We start from the raw sequence: 16201 nt of genomic DNA on the forward strand, positions 1-16201 counted from the left end.
GAATTTTTACGACAGGGTCCCCCCTTACGACATTTTAGCAAAAAATGTTTTTCTTAAAAAATGCATTTTCTTACATTTTCTTACATTTACGGGTTTAGTCGGGACTCCTGATGACGTTTTGAGACATCTCCTACAACTACAGCACCAGAATTGTGCTGCTGAAGCAAGTCTGTTTTTAGAATTTTTTTTTGTAAAAAAAAAGTTTTCCCAAAAAAATCATTTTATGCCATTTTTAGGTTTTGTAGGGACTCCTGATGACGTTTTGAGACATCTCCTACAACTACAGCACCAGAATTGTGCTGCTGAATCAAGTCCGTTTTTTGGAATTTTTACGACAAAAAATGTCCCTTACGACAATTTAGCAAAAAATGTTTTTCGTAAAAAATGCATTTTCTTACATTTTCTTACATTTACGGGTTTAGTCGGGACTCCTGATGACGTTTTGAGACATCTCCTACAACTACAGCACCAGAAATGTGCTGCTCAAACAAGTCCGTTTTTTGAATTTCTTTTTGTAAAAAAAAAGTTTTCCCAAAAAAAGCATTTTATGCCATTTTTAGGTTTTGTAGGGACTCCTGATGACGTTTTAAGACATCTCCTACAACTACAGCACCAGAATTGTGCTGCTGAATCAAGTCCGTTTTTTGGAATTTTTACGACAGGGTCCCCCCTTACGACATTTTAGCAAAAAATGTTTTTCGTAAAAAATGCATTTTCTTACATTTTCTTACATTTACGGGTTTAGTCGGGACTCCTGATGACGTTTTGAGACATCTCCTACAACTACAGCACCAGAATTGTGCTGCTGAATCAAGTCCGTTTTTTGGAATTTTTACGACAGGGTCCGCCCTTACGACATTTTAGCAAAAAATGTTTTTCGTAAAAAATGCATTTTCTTACATTTTCTTACATTTACGGGTTTAGTCGGGACTCCTGATGACGTTTTGAGACATCTCCTACAACTACAGCACCAGAAATGTGCTGCTCAAACAAGTCTGTTTTTTGAATTTCTTTTTGTAAAAAAAAAGTTTTCCCAAAAAAAGCATTTTATGCCATTTTTAGGTTTTGTAGGGACTCCTGATGACGTTTTAAGACATCTCCTACAACTACAGCACCAGAATTGTACTGCTGAATCAAGTCCGTTTTTTGAAATTTTTACGACAGGGTCCCCCCTTACGACATTTTAGCAAAAAATGTTTTTCGTAAAAAATGCATTTTCTTACATTTTCTTACATTTACGGGTTTAGTCGGGACTCCTGATGACGTTTTGAGACATCTCCTACAACTACAGCACCAGAAATGTGCTGCTCAAACAAGTCCGTTTTTTGAATTTCTTTTTGTAAAAAAAAAGTTTTCCCAAAAAAAGCATTTTATGCCATTTTTAGGTTTTGTAGGGACTCCTGATGACGTTTTAAGACATCTCCTACAACTACAGCACCAGAATTGTGCTGCTGAATCAAGTCCGTTTTTTGGAATTTTTACGACAGGGTCCCCCCTTACGACATTTTAGCAAAAAATGTTTTTCGTAAAAAATGCATTTTCTTACATTTTCTTACATTTACGGGTTTAGTCGGGACTCCTGATGACGTTTTGAGACATCTCCTACAACTACAGCACCAGAATTGTGCTGCTGAATCAAGTCCGTTTTTTGGAATTTTTACGACAGGGTCCGCCCTTACGACATTTTAGCAAAAAATGTTTTTCGTAAAAAATGCATTTTCTTACATTTTCTTACATTTACGGGTTTAGTCGGGACTCCTGATGACGTTTTGAGACATCTCCTACAACTACAGCACCAGAATGGTGCTGCTGAAGCAAGTCTGTTTTTTGAATTTTTTTTTGTAAAAAAAAAGTTTTCCCAAAAAAAGCATTTTATGCCATTTTTAGGTTTTGTAGGGACTCCTGATGACGTTTTGAGACATCTCCTACAACTACAGCACCAGAATTGTACTGCTGAAGCAAGTCCGTTTTTTGGCATTTTTACGACAGGGTCCCCCCTTACGACATTTTAGCAAAAAATGTTTTTCGTAAAAAATGCATTTTCTTACATTTTCTTACATTTACGGGTTTAGTCGGGACTCCTGATGACGTTTTGAGACATCTCCTACAACTACAGCACCAGAATTGTGCTGCTGAATCAAGTCCGTTTTTTGGAATTTTTACGACAGGGTCCCCCCTTACGACATTTTAGCAAAAAATGTTTTTCGTAAAAAATGCATTTTCTTACATTTACGGGTTTAGTCGGGACTCCTGATGACGTTTTGAGACATCTCCTACAACTACAGCACCAGAATTGTGCTGCTGAATCAAGTCCGTTTTTTGGAATTTTTACGACAAAAAATGTCCCTTACGACAATTTAGCAAAAAATGTTTTTCGTAAAAAATGCATTTTCTTACATTTTCTTACATTTACGGGTTTAGTCGGGACTCCTGATGACGTTTTGAGACATCTCCTACAACTACAGCACCAGAATTGTGCTGCTGAAGCAAGTCTGTTTTTAGAATTTTTTTTTGTAAAAAAAAAGTTTTCCCAAAAAAAGCATTTTATGCCATTTTTAGGTTTTGTAGGGACTCCTGATGACGTTTTGAGACATCTCCTACAACTACAGCACCAGAATTGTACTGCTGAAGCAAGTCCGTTTTTTGGCATTCTTACGACAGGGTCCCCCCTTACGACATTTTAGCAAAAAATGTTTTTCGTAAAAAATGCATTTTCTTACATTTACGGGTTTAGTCGGGACTCCTGATGACGTTTTGAGACATCTCCTACAACTACAGCACCAGAATTGTGCTGCTGAATCAAGTCCGTTTTTTGGCATTTTTACGACAGGGTCCCCCCTTACGACATTTTAGCAAAAAATGTTTTTCGTAAAAAATGCATTTTCTTACATTTTCTTACATTTACGGGTTTAGTCGGGACTCCTGATGACGTTTTGAGAAATCTCATACAACTACAGCACCAGAATTGTGCTGCTGAATCAAGTCCGTTTTTTGGAATTTTTACGACAGGGTCCCCCCTTACGACATTTTAGCAAAAAATGTTTTTCGTAAAAAATGCATTTTCTTACATTTTCTTACATTTACGGGTTTAGTCGGGACTCCTGATGACGTTTTGAGACATCTCCTACAACTACAGCACCAGAATTGTGCTGCTGAAGCAAGTCTGTTTTTTGAATTTTTTTTTGTAAAAAAAAGTTTTCCCAAAAAAAGCATTTTATGCCATTTTTAGGTTTTGTAGGGACTCCTGATGACGTTTTGAGACATCTCCTACAACTACAGCACCAGAATTGTACTGCTGAAGCAAGTCCGTTTTTTGGCATTTTTACGACATTTTACGACATTTTAGCAAAAAATGTTTTTCTTAAAAAATGCATTTTCTTACATTTTCTTACATTTACGGGTTTAGTCTGGACTCCTGATGACGTTTTGAGACATCTCCTACAACTACAGCACCAGAATTGTGCTGCTGAATCAAGTCCGTTTTTTGGAATTTTTACGACAGGGTCCCCCCTTACGACATTTTAGCAAAAAATGTTTTTCGTAAAAAATGCATTTTCTTACATTTACGGGTTTAGTCGGGACTCCTGATGACGTTTTGAGACATCTCCTACAACTACAGCACCAGAATTGTGCTGCTGTAGCAAGTCTGTTTTTTGAATTTTTTTTTGTAAAAAAAAACGTTTTCCCAAAAAAAGCATTTTATGCCATTTTTAGGTTTTGTAGGGACTCCTGATGATGTTTTAAGACATCTCCTACAACTACAGCACCAGAATTGTGCTGCTGAATCAAGTCCGTTTTTTGGAATTTTTACGACAGGGTCCCCCCTTACGACATTTTAGCAAAAAATATTTTTCATAAAAAATGCATTTTCTTACATTTTCTTACATTTACGGGTTTAGTCGGGACTCCTGATGACGTTTTGAGACATCTCCTACAACTACAGCACCAGAATTGTGCTGCTGAATCAAGTCCGTTTTTTGGAATTTTTACGACAGGGTCCCCCCTTACGACATTTTAGCAAAAAATGTTTTCCGTAAAAAATGCATTTTCTTACATTTTCTTACATTTACGGGTTTAATCGGGACTCCTGATGACGTTTTGAGACATCTCCTACAACTACAGCACCAGAATTGTGCTGCTGAATCAAGTCCGTTTTTTGGAATTTTTACGACAGGGTCCGCCCTTACGACATTTTAGCAAAAAATGTTTTTCGTAAAAAATGCATTTTCTTACATTTACGGGTTTAGTCGGGACTCCTGATGACGTTTTGAGACATCTCCTACAACTACAGCACCAGAATTGTGCTGCTCAAACAAGTCCGTTTTTTGAATTTCTTTTTGTAAAAAAAAAGTTTTCCCGAAAAAAGCATTTTATGCCATTTTTAGGTTTTGTAGGGACTCCTGATGACGTTTTGAGACATCTCCTACAACTACAGCACCAGAATTGTGCTGCTGAATCAAGTCCGTTTTTTGGAATTCTTACGACAGGGTCCCCCCTTACGACATTTTAGCAAAAAATGTTTTTCTTAAAAAATGCATTTTCTTACATTTTCTTACATTTACGGGTTTAGTCGGGACTCCTGATGACGTTTTGAGACATCTCCTACAACTACAGCACCAGAATTGTGCTGCTGAAGCAAGTCTGTTTTTTGAATTTTTACGACAGGGTCCCTTACGACATTTTAGCAAAAAATGTTTTTCGTAAAAAATGCATTTTCTTACATTTTCTTACATTTACGGGTTTAGTCGGGACTCCTGATGACGTTTTGAGACATCTCCTACAACTACAGCACCAGAATTGTGCTGCTGAAGCAAGTCTGTTTTTTGAATTTTTTTTTGGAAAAAAAAAGTTTTACCAAAAAAAGCATTTTATGCCATTTTTAGGTTTTGTAGGGACTCCTGATGACGTTTTAAGACATCTCCTACAACTACAGCACCAGAATTGTGCTGCTGAATCAAGTCCGTTTTTTGGAATTTTTACGACAGGGTCCGCCCTTACGACATTTTAGCAAAAAATGTTTTTCGTAAAAAATGCATTTTCTTACATTTACGGGTTTAGTCGGGACTCCTGATGACGTTTTGAGACATCTCCTACAACTACAGCACCAGAATTGTGCTGCTGAATCAAGTCCGTTTTTTGGAATTTTTACGACAGGGTCCGCCCTTACGACATTTTAGCAAAAAATGTTTTTCGTAAAAAATGCATTTTCTTACATTTTCTTACATTTACGGGTTTAGTCGGGACTCCTGATGACGTTTTGAGACATCTCCTACAACTACAGCACCAGAATTGTGCTGCTGAAGCAAATCTGTTTTTTGAATTTTTTTTTGTAAAAAAAAAGTTTTCCCAAAAAAAGCATTTTATGCCATTTTTAGGTTTTGTAGGGACTCCTGATGACGTTTTAAGACATCTCCTACAACTACAGCACCAGAATTGTGCTGCTGAATCAAGTCCGTTTTTTGGAATTTTTACGACAGGGTCCCCCCTTACGACATTTTAGCAAAAAATGTTTTTCTTAAAAAATGCATTTTCTTACATTTTCTTACATTTACGGGTTTAGTCGGGACTCCTGATGACGTTTTGAGACATCTCCTACAACTACAGCACCAGAATTGTGCTGCTGAATCAAGTCCGTTTTTTGGCATTTTTACGACAAAAAATGTCCCTTACGACATTTTAGCAAAAAATGTTTTTCTTAAAAAATGCATTTTCTTACATTTTCTTACATTTACGGGTTTAATCGGGACTCCTGATGACGTTTTGAGACATCTCCTACAACTACAGCACCAGAATTGTGCTGCTGAATCAAGTCCGTTTTTTGGAATTTTTACGACAGGGTCCCCCCTTACGACATTTTAGCAAAAAATGTTTTCCGTAAAAAATGCATTTTCTTACATTTTCTTACATTTACGGGTTTAATCGGGACTCCTGATGACGTTTTGAGACATCTCCTACAACTACAGCACCAGAATTGTGCTGCTGAATCAAGTCCGTTTTTTGGAATTTTTACGACAGGGTCCGCCCTTACGACATTTTAGCAAAAAATGTTTTTCGGAAAAAATGCATTTTCTTACATTTACGGGTTTAGTCGGGACTCCTGATGACGTTTTGAGACATCTCCTACAACTACAGCACCAGAATTGTGCTGCTGAAGCAAGTCTGTTTTTAGAATTTTTTTTTGTAAAAAAAAAGTTTTCCCAAAAAAAGCATTTTATGCCATTTTTAGGTTTTGTAGGGACTCCTGATGACGTTTTGAGACATCTCCTACAACTACAGCACCAGAATTGTGCTGCTGAAGCAAGTCCGTTTTTTGGAATTTTTACGACAGGGTCCCCCCTTACGACAATTTAGCAAAAAATGTTTTTCGTAAAAAATGCATTTTCTTACATTTTCTTACATTTACGGGTTTAGTCGGGACTCCTGATGACGTTTTGAGACATCTCCTACAACTACAGCACCAGAATTGTGCTGCTCAAACAACTCCGTTTTTTGAATTTCTTTTTGTAAAAAAAAGTTTTCCCAAAAAAAGCATTTTATGCCATTTTTAGGTTTTGTAGGGACTCCTGATGACGTTTTGAGACATCTCCTACAACTACAGCACCAGAATTGTACTGCTGAAGCAAGTCCGTTTTTTGGCATTTTTACGACAGGGTCCCCCCTTACGACATTTTAGCAAAAAATGTTTTTCGTAAAAAATGCATTTTCTTACATTTTCTTACATTTACGGGTTTAGTCGGGACTCCTGATGACGTTTTGAGACATCTCCTACAACTACAGCACCAGAATTGTGCTGCTGAATCAAGTCCGTTTTTTGGAATTTTTACGACAGGGTCCCCCCTTACGACATTTTAGCAAAAAATGTTTTTCTTAAAAAATGCATTTTCTTACATTTTCTTACATTTACGGGTTTAGTCGGGACTCCTGATGACGTTTTGAGACATCTCCTACAACTACAGCACCAGAAATGTGCTGCTCAAACAAGTCCGTTTTTTGAATTTCTTTTTGTAAAAAAAAAGTTTTCCCAAAAAAAGCATTTTATGCCATTTTTAGGTTTTGTAGGGACTCCTGATGACGTTTTAAGACATCTCCTACAACTACAGCACCAGAATTGTACTGCTGAATCAAGTCCGTTTTTTGAAATTTTTACGACAGGGTCCCGACATTTTAGCAAAAAATGTTTTTCTTAAAAAATGCATTTTCTTACATTTTCTTACATTTACGGGTTTAGTCGGGGCTCCTGATGACGTTTTGAGACATCTCCTACAACTACAGCACCAGAATTGTGCTGCTGAATCAAGTCCGTTTTTTGGAATTTTTACGACAGGGTCCCCCCTTACGACATTTTAGCAAAAAATGTTTTTCTTAAAAAATGCATTTTCTTACATTTTCTTACATTTACGGGTTTAGTCGGGACTCCTGATGACGTTTTGAGACATCTCCTACAACTACAGCACCAGAATTGTGCTGCTCAAACAAGTCCGTTTTTTGAATTTTTTTTGGTAAAAAAAAAGTTTTCCCAAAAAAAGCATTTTATGCCATTTTTAGGTTTTGTAGGGACTCCTGATGATGTTTTAAGACATCTCCTACAACTACAGCACCAGAATTGTGCTGCTGAAGCAAGTCTGTTTTTTGAATTTTTTTTTGTAAAAAAAAGTTTTCCCAAAAAAAGCATTTTATGCCATTTTTAGGTTTTGTAGGGACTCCTGATGACGTTTTGAGACATCTCCTACAACTACAGCACCAGAATTGTACTGCTGAAGCAAGTCCGTTTTTTGGCATTTTTACGACAGGGTCCCCCCTTACGACATTTTAGCAAAAAATGTTTTTCTTAAAAAATGCATTTTCTTACATTTTCTTACATTTACGGTTTTAGTCGGGACTCCTGATGACGTTTTGAGACATCTCCTACAACTACAGCACCAGAATTGTGCTGCTGAATCAAGTCCGTTTTTTGGAATTTTTACGACAGGGTCACCCCTTACGACATTTTAGCAAAAAATGTTTTTCGTAAAAAATGCATTTTCTTACATTTTCTTACATTTACGGGTTTAGTCGGGACTCCTGATGACGTTTTGAGACATCTCCTACAACTACAGCACCAGAATTGTGCTGCTCAAACAAGTCCGTTTTTTGAATTTTTTTTTGTAAAAAAAAAGTTTTCCCAAAAAAAGCATTTTATGCCATTTTTAGGTTTTGTAGGGACTCCTGATGATGTTTTAAGACATCTCCTACAACTACAGCACCAGAATTGTGCTGCTGAATCAAGTCCGTTTTTTGGAATTTTTCCCCCCTTACGACATTTTAGCAAAAAATGTTTTTCTTAAAAAATGCATTTTCTTACATTTTCTTACATTTACGGGTTTAGTCGGGACTCCTGATGACGTTTTGAGACATCTCCTACAACTACAGCACCAGAATTGTGCTGCTGAATCAAGTCCGTTTTTTGGAATTTTTACGACAGGGTCCCCCCTTACGACATTTTAGCAAAAAATGTTTTTCGTAAAAAATGCATTTTCTTACATTTTCTTACATTTACGGGTTTAGTCGGGACTCCTGATGACGTTTTGAGACATCTCCTACAACTACAGCACCAGAATTGTGCTGCTGAAGCAAGTCTGTTTTTAGAATTTTTTTTTGTAAAAAAAAAGTTTTCCCAAAAAAAGCATTTTATGCCATTTTTAGGTTTTGTAGGGACTCCTGATGACGTTTTTTTCCCTTACGACATTTTAGCAAAAAATGTTTTTCTTAAAAAATGCATTTTCTTACATTTTCTTACATTTACGGGTTTAGTCGGGACTCCTGATGACGTTTTGAGACATCTCCTACAACTACAACACCAGAATTGTGCTGCTGAAGCAAGTCTGTTTTTTGAATTTTTTTTTGTAAAAAAAAGTTTTCCCAAAAAAAGCATTTTATGCCATTTTTAGGTTTTGTAGGGACTCCTGATGACGTTTTGAGACATCTCCTACAACTACAGCACCAGAATTGTACTGCTGAAGCAAGTCCGTTTTTTGGAATTTTTACGACAGGGTCCGCCCTTACGACATTTTAGCAAAAAATGTTTTTCGTAAAAAATGCATTTTCTTACATTTTCTTACATTTACGGGTTTAGTCGGGACTCCTGATGACGTTTTGAGACATCTCCTACAACTACAGCACCAGAATTGTGCTGCTGAAGCAAATCTGTTTTTTGAATTTTTTTTTGTAAAAAAAAAGTTTTCCCAAAAAAAGCATTTTATGCCATTTTTAGGTTTTGTAGGGACTCCTGATGACGTTTTAAGACATCTCCTACAACTACAGCACCAGAATTGTGCTGCTGAATCAAGTCCGTTTTTTGGAATTTTTACGACAGGGTCCCCCCTTACGACATTTTAGCAAAAAATGTTTTTCTTAAAAAATGCATTTTCTTACATTTTCTTACATTTACGGGTTTAGTCGGGACTCCTGATGACGTTTTGAGACATCTCCTACAACTACAGCACCAGAATTGTGCTGCTGAATCAAGTCCGTTTTTTGGAATTTTTACGACAAAAAATGTCCCTTACGACATTTTAGCAAAAAATGTTTTCCGTAAAAAATGCATTTTCTTACATTTTCTTACATTTACGGGTTTAATCGGGACTCCTGATGACGTTTTGAGACATCTCCTACAACTACAGCACCAGAATTGTGCTGCTGAATCAAGTCCGTTTTTTGGAATTTTTACGACAGGGTCCGCCCTTACGACATTTTAGCAAAAAATGTTTTTCGTAAAAAATGCATTTTCTTACATTTACGGGTTTAGTCGGGACTCCTGATGACGTTTTGAGACATCTCCTACAACTACAGCACCAGAATTGTGCTGCTGAAGCAAGTCTGTTTTTTGAATTTCTTTTTGTAAAAAAAAGTTTTCCCAAAAAAAGCATTTTATGCCATTTTTAGGTTTTGTAGGGACTCCTGATGACGTTTTGAGACATCTCCTACAACTACAGCACCAGAATTGTACTGCTGAAGCAAGTCCGTTTTTTGGCATTTTTACGACAGGGTCCCCCCTTACGACATTTTAGCAAAAAATGTTTTTCTTAAAAAATGCATTTTCTTACATTTTCTTACATTTACGGGTTTAGTCGGGACTCCTGATGACGTTTTGAGACATCTCCTACAACTACAGCACCAGAATTGTGCTGCTGAATCAAGTCCGTTTTTTGGCATTTTTACGACAGGGTCCCCCCTTACGACATTTTAGCAAAAAATGTTTTTCGTAAAAAATGCATTTTCTTACATTTTCTTACATTTACGGGTTTAGTCGGGACTCCTGATGACGTTTTGAGACATCTCCTACAACTACAGCACCAGAATTGTGCTGCTGAATCAAGTCCGTTTTTTGGAATTTTTACGACAGGGTCCCCCCTTACGACATTTTAGCAAAAAATGTTTTTCTTAAAAAATGCATTTTCTTACATTTTCTTACATTTACGGGTTTAGTCGGGACTCCTGATGACGTTTTGAGACATCTCCTACAACTACAGCACCAGAAATGTGCTGCTCAAACAAGTCCGTTTTTTGAATTTCTTTTTGTAAAAAAAAAGTTTTCCCAAAAAAAGCATTTTATGCCATTTTTAGGTTTTGTAGGGACTCCTGATGACGTTTTAAGACATCTCCTACAACTACAGCACCAGAATTGTGCTACTGAATCAAGTCCGTTTTTTGGAATTTTTACGACAGGGTCCCCCCTTACGACATTTTAGCAAAAAATGTTTTTCTTAAAAAATGCATTTTCTTACATTTTCTTACATTTACGGGTTTAGTCGGGACTCCTGATGACGTTTTGAGACATCTCCTACAACTACAGCACCAGAATTGTGCTGCTGAATCAAGTCCGTTTTTTGGAATTTTTACGACAAAAAATGTCCCTTACGACATTTTAGCAAAAAATGTTTTTCTTAAAAAATGCATTTTCTTACATTTTCTTACATTTACGGGTTTAATCGGGACTCCTGATGACGTTTTGAGACATCTCCTACAACTACAGCACCAGAATTGTGCTGCTGAATCAAGTCCGTTTTTTGGAATTTTTACGACAGGGTCCCCCCTTACGACATTTTAGCAAAAAATGTTTTCCGTAAAAAATGCATTTTCTTACATTTTCTTACATTTACGGGTTTAATCGGGACTCCTGATGACGTTTTGAGACATCTCCTACAACTACAGCACCAGAATTGTGCTGCTGAATCAAGTCCGTTTTTTGGAATTTTTACGACAGGGTCCGCCCTTACGACATTTTAGCAAAAAATGTTTTTCGTAAAAAATGCATTTTCTTACATTTACGGGTTTAGTCGGGACTCCTGATGACGTTTTGAGACATCTCCTACAACTACAGCACCAGAATTGTGCTGCTGAAGCAAGTCTGTTTTTTGAATTTCTTTTTGTAAAAAAAAGTTTTCCCAAAAAAAGCATTTTATGCCATTTTTAGGTTTTGTAGGGACTCCTGATGACGTTTTGAGACATCTCCTACAACTACAGCACCAGAATTGTACTGCTGAAGCAAGTCCGTTTTTTGGCATTTTTACGACAGGGTCCCCCCTTACGACATTTTAGCAAAAAATGTTTTTCTTAAAAAATGCATTTTCTTACATTTTCTTACATTTACGGGTTTAGTCGGGACTCCTGATGACGTTTTGAGACATCTCCTACAACTACAGCACCAGAATTGTGCTGCTGAATCAAGTCCGTTTTTTGGCATTTTTACGACAGGGTCCCCCCTTACGACATTTTAGCAAAAAATGTTTTTCGTAAAAAATGCATTTTCTTACATTTTCTTACATTTACGGGTTTAGTCGGGACTCCTGATGACGTTTTGAGACATCTCCTACAACTACAGCACCAGAATTGTGCTGCTGAATCAAGTCCGTTTTTTGGAATTTTTACGACAGGGTCCCCCCTTACGACATTTTAGCAAAAAATGTTTTTCTTAAAAAATGCATTTTCTTACATTTTCTTACATTTACGGGTTTAGTCGGGACTCCTGATGACGTTTTGAGACATCTCCTACAACTACAGCACCAGAAATGTGCTGCTCAAACAAGTCCGTTTTTTGAATTTCTTTTTGTAAAAAAAAAGTTTTCCCAAAAAAAGCATTTTATGCCATTTTTAGGTTTTGTAGGGACTCCTGATGACGTTTTAAGACATCTCCTACAACTACAGCACCAGAATTGTACTGCTGAATCAAGTCCGTTTTTTGAAATTTTTACGACAGGGTCCCGACATTTTAGCAAAAAATGTTTTTCTTAAAAAATGCATTTTCTTACATTTTCTTACATTTACGGGTTTAGTCGGGACTCCTGATGACGTTTTGAGACATCTCCTACAACTACAGCACCAGAATTGTGCTGCTGAATCAAGTCCGTTTTTTGGAATTTTTACGACAGGGTCCCCCCTTACGACATTTTAGCAAAAAATGTTTTTCTTAAAAAATGCATTTTCTTACATTTTCTTACATTTACGGGTTTAGTCGGGACTCCTGATGACGTTTTGAGACATCTCCTACAACTACAGCACCAGAATTGTGCTGCTCAAACAAGTCCGTTTTTTGAATTTTTTTTTGTAAAAAAAAAGTTTTCCCAAAAAAAGCATTTTATGCCATTTTTAGGTTTTGTAGGGACTCCTGATGATGTTTTAAGACATCTCCTACAACTACAGCACCAGAATTGTGCTGCTGAAGCAAGTCTGTTTTTTGAATTTTTTTTTGTAAAAAAAAGTTTTCCCAAAAAAAGCATTTTATGCCATTTTTAGGTTTTGTAGGGACTCCTGATGACGTTTTGAGACATCTCCTACAACTACAGCACCAGAATTGTACTGCTGAAGCAAGTCCGTTTTTTGGCATTTTTACGACAGGGTCCCCCCTTACGACATTTTAGCAAAAAATGTTTTTCTTAAAAAATGCATTTTCTTACATTTTCTTACATTTACGGGTTTAGTCGGGACTCCTGATGACGTTTTGAGACATCTCCTACAACTACAGCACCAGAATTGTGCTGCTGAAGCAAGTCTGTTTTTTGAATTTTTTTTTGTAAAAAAAACGTTTTCCCAAAAAAAGCATTTTATGCCATTTTTAGGTTTTGTAGGGACTCCTGATGACGTTTTAAGACATCTCCTACAACTACAGCACCAGAATTGTGCTGCTGAATCAAGTCCGTTTTTTGGAATTTTTACGACAGGGTCCCCCCTTACAACATTTTAGCAAAAAATGTTTTTCTTAAAAAATGCATTTTCTTACATTTTCTTACATTTACGGGTTTAGTCGGGACTCCTGATGACGTTTTGAGACATCTCCTACAACTACAGCACCAGAAATGTGCTGCTGAATTAAGTCCGTTTTTAGGAATTTTTACGACAGGGTCCGCCCTTACGACATTTTAGCAAAAAATGTTTTTCGCAAAAAATGCATTTTCTTACATTTTCTTACATTTACGGGTTTAGTCGAGACTCCTGATGACGTTTTGAGACATCTCCTACAACTACAGCACCAGAATTGTGCTGCTGAATCAAGTCCGTTTTTTGGAATTTTTACGACAGGGTCCCCCCTTACGACATTTTAGCAAAAAAATTTTTTCGTAAAAAATGCATTTTCTTACATTTTCTTACATTTTCTTACATTTACGGGTTTAGTCGGGACTCCTGATGACGTTTTGAGACATCTCCTACAACTACAGCACCAGAATTGTGCTGCTGAAGCAAGTCTGTTTTTTGAATTTTTTTTTGTAAAAAAAACGTTTTCCCAAAAAAAGCATTTTATGCCATTTTTAGGTTTTGTAGGGACTCCTGATGACGTTTTAAGACATCTCCTACAACTACAGCACCAGAATTGTGCTGCTGAATCAAGTCCGTTTTTTGGAATTTTTACGACAGGGTCCCCCCTTACGACATTTTAGCAAAAAATGTTTTTCGTAAAAAATGCATTTTCTTACATTTTCTTACATTTACGGGTTTAGTCGGGACTCCTGATGACGTTTTGAGACATCTCCTACAACTACAGCACCAGAATTGTGCTGCTCAAACAAGTCCGTTTTTTTAATTTCTTTTTGTAAAAAAAAAGTTTTCCCAAAAAAAGCATTTTATGCCATTTTTAGGTTTTGTAGGGACTCCTGATGACGTTTTAAGACATCTCCTACAACTACAGCCCCAGAATTGTGCTGCTGAATCAAGTCCGTTTTTTGGAATTTTTACGACAGGGTCCCCCCTTACGACATTTTAGCAAAAAATGTTTTTCTTAAAAAATGCATTTTCTTACATTTTCTTACATTTACGGGTTTAGTCGGGACTCCTGATGACGTTTTGAGACATCTCCTACAACTACAGCACCAGAATTGTGCTGCTGAATCAAGTCCGTTTTTTGGAATTTTTACGACAGGGTCCCCCCTTACGACATTTTAGAAAAAAATGTTTTTCTTAAAAAATGCATTTTCTTACATTTTCTTACATTTACGGGTTTAGTCGGGACTCCTGATGACGTTTTGAGACATCTCCTACAACTACAGCACCAGAATTGTGCTGCTCAAACAAGTCCGTTTTTTGAATTTTTTTTTGTAAAAAAAAAGTTTTCCCAAAAAAAGCATTTTATGCCATTTTTAGGTTTTGTAGGGACTCCTGATGATGTTTTAAGACATCTCCTACAACTACAGCACCAGAATTGTGCTGCTGAATCAAGTCCGTTTTTTGGAATTTTTACGACAGGGTCCCCCCTTACGACATTTTAGCAAAAAATGTTTTTCTTAAAAAATGCATTTTCTTACATTTTCTTACATTTACGGGTTTAGTCGGGACTCCTGATGACGTTTTGAGACATCTCCTACAACTACAGCACCAGAATTGTGCTGCTGAATCAAGTCCGTTTTTTGGAATTTTTACGACAGGGTCCCCCCTTACGACATTTTAGCAAAAAATGTTTTTCGTAAAAAATGCATTTTCTTACATTTTCTTACATTTACGGGTTTAGTCGGGACTCCTGATGACGTTTTGAGACATCTCCTACAACTACAGCACCAGAATTGTGCTGCTGAAGCAAGTCTGTTTTTAGAATTTTTTTTTGTAAAAAAAAAGTTTTCCCAAAAAAAGCATTTTATGCCATTTTTAGGTTTTGTAGGGACTCCTGATGACGTTTTTTTCCCTTACGACATTTTAGCAAAAAATGTTTTTCTTAAAAAATGCATTTTCTTACATTTTCTTACATTTACGGGTTTAGTCGGGACTCCTGATGACGTTTTGAGACATCTCCTACAACTACAGCACCAGAATTGTGCTGCTGAATCAAGTCCGTTTTTTGGCATTTTTACGACAGGGTCCCCCCTTACGACATTTTAGCAAAAAATGTTTTTCTTAAAAAATGCATTTTCTTACATTTTCTTACATTTACGGGTTTAGTCGGGACTCCTGATGACGTTTTGAGACATCTCCTACAACTACAACACCAGAATTGTGCTGCTGAAGCAAGTCTGTTTTTTGAATTTTTTTTTGTAAAAAAAACGTTTTCCCAAAAAAAGCATTTTATGCCATTTTTAGGTTTTGTAGGGACTCCTGATGACGTTTTAAGACATCTCCTACAACTACAGCACCAGAATTGTGCTGCTGAATCAAGTCCGTTTTTTGGAATTTTTACGACAGGGTCCCCCCTTACGACATTTTAGCAAAAAATGTTTTTCGTAAAAAATGCATTTTCTTACATTTTCTTACATTTACGGGTTTAGTCGGGACTCCTGATGACGTTTTGAGACATCTCCTACAACTACAGCACCAGAATTGTGCTGCTGAATCAAGTCCGTTTTTTGGAATTTTTACGACAAAAAATGTCCCTTACGACATTTTAGCAAAAAATGTTTTCCTTAAAAAATGCATTTTCTTACATTTTCTTACATTTACGGGTTTAATCGGGACTCCTGATGACGTTTTGAGACATCTCCTACAACTACAGCACCAGAATTGTGCTGCTGAATCAAGTCCGTTTTTTGGAATTTTTACGACAGGGTCCGCCCTTACGACATTTTAGCAAAAAATGTTTTTCGTAAAAAATGCATTTTCTTACATTTACGGGTTTAGTCGGGACTCCTGATGACGTTTTGAGACATCTCCTACAACTACAACACCAGAATTGTGCTGCTGAAGCAAGTCTGTTTTTAGAATTTTTTTTTGTAAAAAAAAAGTTTTCCCAAAAAAAGCATTTTATGCC

At 36.7% G+C, this 16201-nt stretch overlaps 1 protein-coding gene across 2 annotated transcripts in view; it reads right to left on the reverse strand.

The window, feature by feature from the left end:
• LOC133639840 (serine/threonine-protein kinase/endoribonuclease IRE1-like) overlaps positions 1-16201 on the reverse strand; it is a 344495-nt gene that overhangs the window by 289657 nt on the left and 38637 nt on the right. The gene's annotated exons all lie outside the window — the stretch shown is intronic.

Source organism: Entelurus aequoreus, linkage group LG22 (assembly GCF_033978785.1).
Source record: "Entelurus aequoreus isolate RoL-2023_Sb linkage group LG22, RoL_Eaeq_v1.1, whole genome shotgun sequence".
In the NCBI taxonomy this organism is placed as follows: Eukaryota; Metazoa; Chordata; class Actinopteri; order Syngnathiformes; family Syngnathidae; genus Entelurus; species Entelurus aequoreus.